At 43.8% G+C, this 12,131-nt stretch overlaps 1 protein-coding gene across 1 annotated transcript in view; it reads right to left on the reverse strand.

The window, feature by feature from the left end:
• Nucleotides 1-10,287, reverse strand: part of GNB4 (G protein subunit beta 4) — a 56,084-nt gene extending 45,797 nt beyond the window's left edge. Inside the window, exon 1 of the mRNA XM_036754471.1 lies at nucleotides 9,913-10,287. The gene's annotated coding sequence lies outside the window, so the exon portion shown is untranslated. The remainder of the gene's footprint in view (nucleotides 1-9,912) is intronic.
• Nucleotides 10,288-12,131: the final 1,844 nt, after the last annotated feature.

Below are 12,131 nucleotides of genomic sequence, written 5' to 3' on the forward strand. Positions count from 1 at the left end.
GGCACTATTATTATCATCATCTCTACTTTACAGATGAGGAAACTGAGGCAAACAGAGGTGAAGTGCCTTGCCCAGAATCATAGTAAGAGTCTGAGTCACCTAAGAGGCAGCGGTGAGGTGCAGCATGAGTATAAGAAGGATGACAACATACTGCAAACAAGGAATCATGAAGATGCGGAAAACAGCATGTCATTAAAGAAATATATGAATGAAAAGGCATAATAACCAATGACGGTCTGTGTGTTGCACTGGTTTTGTTGTGACATCAAAAGAAAGTGAGTAAGGTCACTCTGGCCAACTAAGAGGACATAGACAAGATTCAGTTAGGTTGTGCAGTAGATAGAGTGGTCAGTTGGGAGTCGGGAAAACCTGAGCTCCCATCCTGCTTTAGACACTTACTAGTTGTGCTTCAGCTTCCTGTTCTCTAAAATGGGGATAAATAACCGCACCTACTACCTCAAGGTTGTCGTGAGGAAAAAATAAATGTTTTCCATGATTATTCCCAGAGGAGGGGCAAGCACAGATGTCTCACAATCTGTGATGGTGGAGGAATACCCACATAAATGAAGTCATAGATCCATTTTCCACCAACAGCTCTGCTTGACCTCAATTCCAGTAAACAACGGACCCCTTGGTCTCACCCCCATTTTCCAGCTTCCTTTTGTGTGTGTCTTCACTCATGCGATTTCAAGCTCCTTAAGGACGGGGACTGTCTCTTTTTCTTATATCCCCAGGGCTTAGCACAGTGCCTGGGCACATGGTAGACTCTTACTAAACATTAATGAATTGAGCAGAATTGAGCAGCATCATGCTACCCAGAAAACCTACACTTTCAGATAAGAATTCCAAAACATCTGAAAAGATTATCTAAAATGTCTTTTTGGGGGCAGCTAGGTGGCACAGTGAGTCGAGCACTGGCCCTGGAGACAGGAGGGCCTGAGTTCAAATCTGACCTCAGACACTTGACACACTTACTAGCTGTGTGACCTTGGGCAAGTCACTTAACCCCAATTGCCCTGCCTTCCTCCCTCAAAAAAACAAAAAATAAAATGTCTTTTTGTCTACAAGTGAATATGTCACAAACACATGAAAATACATGAATTTTCTGGGAATTATAGAATTAGAGAATTGAACTTGTACTGAGGAGGCTTGTCCTGACACTAACTACATGGTCTTGGGCAAGTCACCCCACCTACAAAGATCTCAATTCAACCTTCTCATTGTAAATTAAAGGAGTTCGACCAAAGTTGTTTCCAATTCTAAAAGCCATTTCCCACATTACAGAAATTGAACAAGTCCTTCAGAAAGTCCTTATGTTTGACTATCGGTCTACTCTGATACTTTCTCAAACAAAAGTATCCTCACTAAAATCTTCAGTTAAATTAGCAAAGAAAAGTTCAGTGGTAAAACACTAGCCACATGGGTGTCTGCAGCTAAAAATCAGAAAAGACACTAAACACTAAGTAGTAAGGAGACTGAATGGTCAAGGCACTTGACTCTGATAGATTTATTAAAAGTTGTCAGGTTTTAAAAATTAATTATTAAATTGGGCGAAATATTGCTTGCTGTGGTACTATCCCAGAGTGAAGCGAATTGTCTGAGGCACCTGGAGAAGTCTGCACTAATTTTCCATCAATTAATCAAATCAATCAATAAACATTTATTAAGTACCTACTTGTCTCAGGCAATGTGCTCAATGTGCCAAATGGGGACATAAAAGGAGGCAAAAGACAGTTCTGCCCCTCAAGGAGCTTACAATCTAATGAGAGAGACAACATGCAAACCAATATATACAAACAATACACAAGATAAGTAGGAAATGATTAACAGAGGGAAGTCACTAACATCAAGAGAGGTTGGGAAAGGATTTCTGTAGAAATGGGATTTTAGTTGGGACTCACAGGAAGCTAGAAAAGTCAGTGGGTGGAACTTAGGAGGGAAAGCATCCTAGGCATGGAGGACAGTCAGAGAAAATGCCCAGAACTGAGAGATGGAGTGTCTTGTACATGGAACAGCCAGGTGGTCAGTATCATTGGATTGAAGAGTACACGAAAGGGAGTAAGGCTTAAGAAGAATGGAAAGGTAGGAGAAGGCTAGGTTATAAAGGGCTTTGAATGCCAAGTACAGGATTTTGTATTTGATCCTGGAAGCAATACAGAGCCATTGGAGTTTACTAAGTAGGGGCTGGACCTGCACTTCTAAGAAAATCACTTCGATGTCTGAATGAAGAATGGAGAGACTTGTGGCAGGTTGACTCAGCAGAGGCTACTGTAATAGTCCAGATGTAAGGTCATGAGGGTCCGCACCAGAGTAGTAACAGTGTTACAGAAGAGGAGGCAGCTTATTAGAGATACTGCAAAGGGGAAATTGGCAGGCCTTAGTTAAAGACTGGGTATGTGGGGTGGGAGCCAGTGAGGAATCCAGGATCACCTGTGAAAGACTAGAAGGATAGCATTGTTCTCTCCAGTGATGGAGGTAGGGGGGGGAGATGATGACTTCAGAGGAAGATAGAGAGTTCTTTTGGACACGTTTAGTTTAAGGTGTCTACCGAACATTGGGTTAGAGATAACTGAAAGGCAGATGAAGAGGCAAGACTGGAGGTGAGCACAGAGGTTGGGGCAAGAGAGGTAGATTTGAGAATCATCAACATAGAGATGGTAATTAAATCTACCAAAGCTGATGAGATCATCATAGAGGGCAAAGAGAAGAGGGCCCAGGACAGAACTCTGAAGGACACTTATGGTTAGAGGGCAGGATCTTGATGAGGATCCAGCAAAGGAGACAGAGCAGAAGTGATGAGACAGAGAGAGAGAGAGACAGAGACAGAGAGAGAGACAGAGACAGAGAGAGAGAAGGAGAGAGAGCGGTGTCCCAAAAACCTAGAGAAGGGCTTATCAAGAAGGAAAGGGTAACCAGCAGTGGTAAAGGCTACAGAGAGGCCAAAGACAATGAGGATTAAGAATGAGTACTTCGAAGAGTTCCAACAATTACACGACAGAATATTTTAATATGCTATGACCCAAACCACAGAATTATAGGGCCAGAAAGTGCTCAATGATTAAATGAGAAACAAGTTTCTAAGATATGTAATGAGTACACCCAAATAAAGGGTGTGTGTGTGAGAGAGAAATATAAGAATATACTTCAAATTCTATTCTAACATGACTTATGTTTCCTATTTCAAAACAGATGTAACCATCTCTTAATTTTAGATATCTTGGGAGAAGATTATCTTTATAGAAGTAAACTGAAGTACTGGTACTGAGGAAAATCTACTTTATTGGTTAATCTATGTGATGTTAGACTCTTATTACAGGTAATTGTGTTCCAGAAGACAGGTTCTATCATGTAAAAAACTAACCATGTTAATAATAGGGTTCTACTGTATTCTACAATATTATTTGGAATGTTATTTGTTCTGGGAGGGGAATTTGGATGAATGATAAAACACCTGATATTAAAGGTAGTTTTAAGCAGCAATTACTGCATGTAATTAGAATATTTTATGAGGCTAAGTTGACATTTTTTAAAGGAAACCTATATTCCAAATATGACTTCCTTTCTCTCCTTTCTTATTTACACTATGATTAATCTGGGAATGTTTTCTAAAACCAAGTGAGTTAGTCAATTCTTTATTATCTGCAACCTATCCTGCTTCTTGTTTTTATTCCATTTTTCTCTTTTCTTTAGGTCATTTTATTGCTTGTTATTAGTACCTCCACTAGAGGGCAGACAAATGAAATAAGAGGTTAGGAAAATCAACAATGTTACTTTTTAACTTCCTGAGAAGCTTTAACAGCTTCCTCCCCATATTTAGTATTAAATAGTGGGCCAGTCAGGATCCTCTGGAACCAGTCTACTGGAATGGAAGCAAATGTGCTACAACACAGCCACACCAGCCTTATGAGTGGGCAGAACAGAAAGCCAGCCACTTAGGTAACGTATTTGGCAAGGGCCAAAATATTCTCCCAAAATATTTCCTCATCTGCTTTACCATCATGCCAGACTCCCCTGCTGAATATCCCTTGCTTTAGGATATTTTGTTACTAAAACACTTTAAAGCCCTGTTGTTATTAGAGGGCTATTAATCCATTATGTCCTATTAATAACTTTTAAAAATTTTTTATTAATATATTTTAATGAAATAAGTTTCTCTGATTACCTAGGCCATCACCAAGCAAGGTCTTAATGTGATAGAGACACAGGAGGGGTATATTTTGATGAGGGAAAGAAAAAAAGAAATGTGAGTATACATCTTGGTAGGAGCTCTGAGATATGAAGATTTAACAAGTGAGTATTTGTGTCTTTGCAAAATACACTGTACAGAGAAATGGAACTCTTGTTAAAAACAAACTTCACCATTTTGCTTAGGCCTAACTCCAAATACAGCTGCTCAAAACTGGACAAATAGCTACTGTATGGATAGTAAAAGAGGGTCAGACAAGAGAGCAACAACTTCAGAGAATTCTATGAATACTGGTAAACATCAGCAGACACATGAAGAACGTAATAAAAAATGAGATTAAGTGTTTAAATTCATCAAGCAGCAAGACAAAGTGGTGAAGCCTCATACAACAAAGGATGCAGCCACCAACGAAGGAGCAGGCTTCATCCCGCACACCCTGTAGGAAGGATTGCTGGCCTTTTCAGTGACTAGCGCAGATAATACTAAGCCAGAAGCAGTATCACTGTTGGCAGTTTTGGGACGTCTAAAGGCAGAGTGAGATACTGTACTATCCATGCTATTTCCCCCATTAACAAAGACACATTGCTGTCTTTTCTTTTCAAATAGTTTGTAAACAGGCTTTTGTATACAAGGTGAGGCAACACAAGGAACATAACTGGAAGCTCCAGATCTAAAAACTGGGTTCTGGTGCCAACTTTGCCATTAACTAGCCATGTTAACCTTGGACTTGTCCCTTAACCTCACTGGACCTCAGTTTTTTCATCTACAAATGAGAGAAATGTATTGGCTATCCTCTAAGTTTCCTTTTGGTTCTAAACTTTGATGATAGCCCAATACCATTAAGAAACCACGCAGTTACCTACTAGCTACTGGGGATACAAAGACGAAAATGAAAGAGTCCCTGCCCTCAAGGAACTTACATTCTATACAGGTACACAAGGCATACACAAAGAAAAACACTCATTTACTACAACTGTCCAGTATCATGCATCCAATGAACACAGCTATGCTAAAGTAATGCAATAAGAAAATTCATTCTAGGTTCAACAGCAAATGATTCTTACAGAAACACTTCATTATCTAAACACAATTTGCACCAAGTAAAAACAATGTAGCCAATACCTAGTTCAGTACTAATTCTACTAACTTTTCAATTGTTTCAAATGCCTATTTGAAAAAGAAAACTGATGCACCTTAAACTTACACCACACCCCAGTCATGGAAAAAAAAAATCAATTCCACAGATTTAAAAGGAAAAAGTTATTAAATGTGTCTATTAGTGGTCCTAGGCATAAGCACTATCTATTTTTGTGTCTAAGAACCTATGCTCAGCATAACCAACTTTACAAATGTAAATATAATTTTTTAAAAAGGTAACCAATGTAGGACATTAAAGCATAAATAATAGTACTTTATCATGATGGCTAAACTGATGATTATTCTGAGTATTAGGTATCAGCGGAAGTTTCTTATTCTTCTTTAAATTGATCTCCAAATGAACTGTACTAGGAAAAAACAAAGGCTTATGAAAAACTATGATTTTTAGTCTATGTGTGCACAAAGGGCTCAGTTAATTGATGAAAAATAAAATTCCAAGACTCTAGGAGTAGTGAGGAGGAAAAGTGTCTCCTAAAACCACAACTCAATTATGCAAGGCAGAATTTCTCCACTCTAGTTGGAATGAACAAGGCTGAACTCCCACACATAAAGAGTTATTTTTAAAACAAAATTTGAAAATATGTCTTGTTAAAGGGCCTAAAAGAACAGGGATTACATTTTAGAGTGGTACATAATTTTTAAATATCAGGACAACAGCCCCCAAAGTATGTTTTCTCTACTAATATGACTTCCACCAGATCGTAAAGGAGTAAGTACCTATCTCAATCTCAGTTCACAAGACTGGGAAGATAGAGTTGGGAGCCAAAATTAATAAAGGGAATCATGTACTGATAATCAGTTGGAGCCTAAAGTATTTCCAAATCCAAAGTCATCTCAGCAGAATGCAGATTTACGGGGGGGGGGGGGGGGGGGGGGGGGGGGGGGGCGGGGCAGGAACTGGACAGGACCAAATCCTTTCTTCATGTACTTAAAATCCAGTAACATTTCCCCAGAACTGTATTTATGTTGTTTCTCTAGACCAGGGGTTCTTAAATTTGGGTCATAGACTCCTTTGACTCTCTGGTGAAGCTGCCTCAGAATAATTACTTAAATGTATAAAATAAAGTGTATAGAATTACAAAGAAAATTGATTATACTGAAATAGTCATCAAAATATTTTTTTAAAAACTAAGTCCATGGACCCCAGGCTAAGAATCCAATGTTCTTAAAGATACAATGTAATGTATAGGAATTACTATTTAAGAAATACTTTGATTTGATATCACTGACTTTATTAATTATCCATCTAGAACTTCATATTTGTTGAATTGTACATGGGGTCTTTTGTGTGACTTACTAATGTCATTTCCCTTCTCCTACCCCCTTCTAAGTTTTTTTTTTTCCTCAACAAATTTCTGTTGTTCAGTCATGTCCCACCCTTCATGATTCCATTCTTCGGTTCTATTGGCAAAGATACTGGAGTGGTTTGCCATTTCCTTCTCCAGCTCATTTTACAAGTGAGGAAACTGAGGCCAACAGGGTTAAATGACTTGTCCAGGGTCACACAATTAGTAAGCGTCTGAGGCTGGATTTGAACTCATGAAGACCAGTCTTCCTGATTCCAAGCCCAGTGCTCTATCTACTGTACCACTATTAAGCAAATAATCATTACTTTAAAAGATTCAAGTACAATCTAATGGTAATTAAAGGATACTGATGCTAGACTGGTCTCTAATGAAAGATGAGTGGTCTTGGCAAGACACAATAGAAGTAAATAGTACTCCAATCTAGGGATTGCTTTGCTACATATACGTACACAAAGACAAAGACTCTCTCTCTGTTTCTCCTGGAGAACAAGATCATTTGTAAGGCCAAAGCCCAAACCTCCAGATAATATCCCCAAAGCAATAAATCAAAGATACAGTTGGGCTGGGAGGGGAGAGGGAGGGGCAGAGACAGGATAGCATGGTATAATGGAAAAATATAATTTTAGTGTCAGAAAATCTCGGTTTAAATACTAGCTCTGCTACTATGGGACTTGGATCTCTTTGATTCTGCTTCCTTATCTATAAGTGAATAGGCATGGACTAGATTATTGCTAAACTCTAAATTTGTGATGCTGCTTTTCTCACATCAGGAGAGCAAAAGACAGGAAATACAGCAGAAAGCCAAGTCTTAATCTCAAGATGCAAGTTGAATATAGCACCCCTTAAACACACACAAAAAGGAAGTCAACATAGGAAAGGAGAAGGAGAGCCAGAGAATCACAGGATTTAGAGATAGAAAGGAAGCTAGTGGCCACATATAATCCAACCTTCTATGTTACAGATGAGGTAACTGAGACCCAGTGAGCAAAAATAACTTGTCCAAGGTCTCACAGCTAACTGGAGACAAAGCCAGGAATAGAACCCAGTCTATTGTTCTTTCTACTACACAATGGAGATGAGTTGGATCCACGTACCAATACATTCAAATGCAGACTCACAGAATCATCATCTTGTCCAACTGTGACTTTATACATCAAGATAAGGGCTAGAGAGATGCAGACCTCCTTCCAGGAGGACAGGCATAACTTTCCTCCCTCCAGCTCCGTCAGTGGTTAGAAAGGAACAGCCATGAGGGCATCGCCTGGAAAAGGAGGAAACCCAGCACACAGCAGGAAGGGGAAGGGCGCAGGAAAAGGAGGTTTTAGTACAAAGCAAACTCAATTACAAGCGAATAGGATGATATGGCAGGGGGAAAAAATCCCTAATGCAACCTTTTTATTGAGAGGATAACGTCTACGATTAGGGAAGTGATGATACTCCTACCGAACGCCACACAGGCCAGACAGACCACATGTTCAGTTCTAGGCAGCTCATTTTGGAATGGCCTTTGATAAACTTTGATAAAATATCCAGAGGACAACCAGGGCCTGCAGATTATGTCAGCTGTGGATGTGTTGCATGAATTGCGGATGTTTAGCCTACAGAAGAGAACTCTGGAGGGGCCATGGATAAGAGTCTTCAAGCAAGGTTGCAATGGGAAGAGTGATGATGGGGGTCAGGATTAGAAGTAATAGGTAGAAACAGCAAGGCAGCCAATCGACATGATGGTCTACTATCTTGTGTGCCAAGCACTGTATTAAGTGATAGGGTTAAAAAGAAATGCAAAAAAGTGTGTGTGTGTGTCCCCTCCTTCAGGGACCTTACATTCTAGTGCCAGAGTCAACACAGACAGAGGCAGGTTTAGACCTGCCATAAGGAAAGAACAAAACAAAACTAGGTCTGCATTAAGGGGCTAACCCTCCCTAGAGATCATCAAGCTGAAGAACCCCTTGTGGGGAGACGCAGGACTCTCACTAAAGCATAGGCATCTCAGCAGAGTGGCATGGCCTCAGGGAAGGCCTTTAACCTCCTTGAACTTCAGTTTCTTCATATGCAAAATGAGGGTGCTGGACTAAAGGACCTCTGAGGTTCATAGGGTCATAGATCTACAGTGGGAAGAGAGAAGCCATCTATTCCACGCCCCCTTCCCCATTCCCTCATCTTACAGATGAGGAAACTGAAGCCTAGTGATTTGTCAAGTGTGAAAATGGGATTTGAACCCAGGTCCTCTTTTCCCAGGACCAGTGTTCTTCCAGCGATTCTACTGGATGGCTCCCAAAAGGCAGAGAAGAGGCATTTATTAAGCACCCATTTATCAGGCTCCTACTATGTGCTCAGCACCATGCTAAGTGCTTTACAAATATGATATAATTCGATCTTCACAACAACCCTGGGAGGTAGATGTTATTATTATCCCCACTTTAAAGTAGGGGAAATTGAGGCAGGCGGAGGCTATGTGACTTGGCACACACAGCTAGTAAGCCTCTGAGGCTGGATTTGAACTAGGGGCTTTCTGACTCCAGGCCCAGCCCTGTACCCACTCTGGCACCACCCAGCTGCCCGAGGGCCCTCCTAGCTCTAAATCTACCATCCATCCCACGGGTCTAAGGGCTGGACTGGTTCCAAGGCTTCTAAGGGCCCTTGTTTCTTCTCAGAGTCACAGAATTGGGAAAACTGCAGGGGAAAGAGGAGGAAGAGGAAAAAGAGAGGAAAGGGAAGGAGAGAAAAAAAGGGAAGGGAAAAAGAAGGAAGGAGGAGAGGGAAGAGAAAGGGGAGGAAGAAGGAGAGAAAAAGTGAGGGGAGGGAGAGAAAAGAGAGGAGGAAAGGGAGAAGAAGAAGGGGAGAAGAGGGGAAAGAAGGGGAGGAGAAAGGAAAAGGGGAGGAGAGAAAGGAAGAGAGAAGGAAATTCAGACAAGAGAAAAGAAAAGAGAAGGGAGGAGGGAAAGCAAGGGAGAGGAAGAGGAGGAGAGGGGAAGAAGATGAGAAGGGAGGAAAAAGAGGAGGAAAGAGAAGGGGGAGGTAAGAGGAAGGGGAGAGGGGAGGAAAAAGAGGAGGGAGGGAGTAGGAAAAGGAGGAAGAAGGGGAGGCAGGAGAAAGGAGAAGAAGAGAAGAGGAGGAAAGGGAGGAGAGGGGAAGCCAAGGAGGAAGGGGAGAGGGGAAGGGAAGGTGAGGAGGAGGGGGGGAGGGGGCAGGACCGGGGCAGGAGGGAGGGGGCACGCGGGGCAGCAGGCCGGGCCCCTCCCCGCCCGCCAGCCCGCTCACCTGCTTGGGCCGCGCGGCTCCTCCTCGGCCGCCTGGCCGCCGGGCGGCCTCTAGCTGCGGCTCGGGCTCGCGCGCTCGCGGCTCATAGCCCCGGGGCCGGAGGCCCGGACAGCCCGGCCACACCCAGAGCGGCGCGGCAGCCTCAGCCGCCTTGGCCGCCCGGAGCCTGGAGCCCGCGTTCTGCCTGGGCCGAGGGTCCTCTGCCTCGGCCGCCGCCCCCGAGCCTCGTCCTCTTCTCTCTCCGCCTCCTCCTTCGCCGCAGCCGCCGAGCCCCGCACCGCTCCCGTCCGGCTCCCGCAGCCGACCCACCAGCAAGCAGCAAGCGAAGGAGGGAGTGCTCCGTCGCCGCCGCGGGGGGCCGCGCAGGCACCGCCCTCTCCCCCCGCCCCCGCGCAGCAATGGTACGGCCCCCCAACCAGGCCCCCGGCGGACCGACCCACTCCGACCAGAAAAGGGGGGGAGGAAGGGGAAGGAACAGGGCGCATGCGCTGGGGGCGGCTGCGGCCCGGCCGGCTTCCTATATTCCCAGTGGGGGCCAGAAGGGCGGGGAAGGGGGAGGGTCGTTCCCGGCCCCCTTTGGTTTTCTCTGCAGCTGCGGCAGAGCAGGACTCCGGGAACCTGGCGGGGAGAAGGCCTCGGGAGGCCTGGAGGTCTAGCTCCATTCTATGGATATCTGTGAACGCGAGAGTGCAGGCTCCCTGAGGCCAGGCTCCGTGTCACTTTTGCCCTGCCACCGTGCGGGCTCTCCATGCCCCGGACCCGGCCATGCCCCGACACCGCCCCTGCCCTGCTGCAGACCCTCCCCAGTCACACTTGCACGGGGTCAGCCTGCTTCAGTGCACCCGCCACTCAGCCCCCAAAGTGATAGTCCAAGAACGCAGGTCTGTCTGCATCACCCCTTTCTACGAACTCCGTGGCTCCCTACCGCCTCCAGGAACGAAGACAAAATGACATTCAAAGCCCTTCACAAGCTGGCTCCCCAACAGAAAAATCCGACCTATCGACACCGGCCGTACAAATAACACGAGTCTCCCTCCCTCAGTCCATTCATTCCCCTCTGACTCCTGACTTCTGGTTTTCCCAACTAAAACCTCCCCCCAGATTGGAAGCCTTCCCTAAACCCTCTTAATGACCACCCTTCCCCTCTGTTTATTATTTCCTATTTGTTTTGCACTTATCTCGCCTTGTATGTAGATGTTTATATGTGGTCTCCTCCATTAGATTGTAAGCTCCTCGAGGGCCGGGACTGTCTTTTGCCTCTCTTTGTATCCCCAGCGCTTTTCACAGTGTCTGGCCCTCAGTAGGTGCTTAATAAATGTTTATTAAGTGATCGGTCAATAAATGAGGGTCTAGATGAGGCTTCTGATGTACCTTTGGCCAGACTCTGTGCTAACCTCTGATCCATAGGTAGGTCAACAAACATTTATTAAGTACCTACTATGTGCTAGGCACTGTGTTATGAGCAGGGAAAGAAAAGGCAAAAAATACTCTATGTACAACATCTGTAAAGACAAGATATATTTAAGGTAAACCAGAGATAACAGAAAGCACCAGCATTAAGGGGGTGATACAAAGGGGAAAAAAAGAAACACTTGAGGCAATTGGAGTTAAGTGATTTGCCCAGGGTCACACAGCTAGTCTCTGAAGTTGAATTTGAACTCAAGTCCTCCCTGGCTCTAGGTTGCTCCTGAGCTTGCCACCTATTGAGGACGACTGCTGTATACCTATAAAGACAGGGACCAGACTTGTGGTTTCATTGGTATAAGGTGAGTTCCTTGGTGAGGAGCTTCCTATATACCAATTCATATTGGCGCCGTCTCTATAGTTTATACTCAGGATTGCTGCCTAGAGTAGGGAGTATGCCCAAGGTCCCACTGTGACTGTGTGCCCCCAAGAAGCAGAACTTGAACTCAGCTCCCCCAGTTGTCTTTTCATTGTTACCTTGATTCTCTTGTATGCAGATAAATATATTTTTAAAAAATTCTCTCTAGACTATAAACTCTAGAGAAGGCCAGATCTCCATTTGCTGGGGTTAGCTCTTCATGGGAAACTCCCTACACACTGTTGAAATCACAGGTCAAGTAAAAAAAAAATATATATATATATATATATATATATATATATTCATAGTAAGTACACAATAATTGCCTACTATGTGTAAGGTATGGCTCCCAAAACTGCCTTGCCATTACTTCGTACAGGGCCTGGCAAACAGTAGG

Source organism: Trichosurus vulpecula, chromosome 4, assembly GCF_011100635.1.
Source record: "Trichosurus vulpecula isolate mTriVul1 chromosome 4, mTriVul1.pri, whole genome shotgun sequence".
Taxonomy (NCBI): Eukaryota; Metazoa; Chordata; class Mammalia; order Diprotodontia; family Phalangeridae; genus Trichosurus; species Trichosurus vulpecula.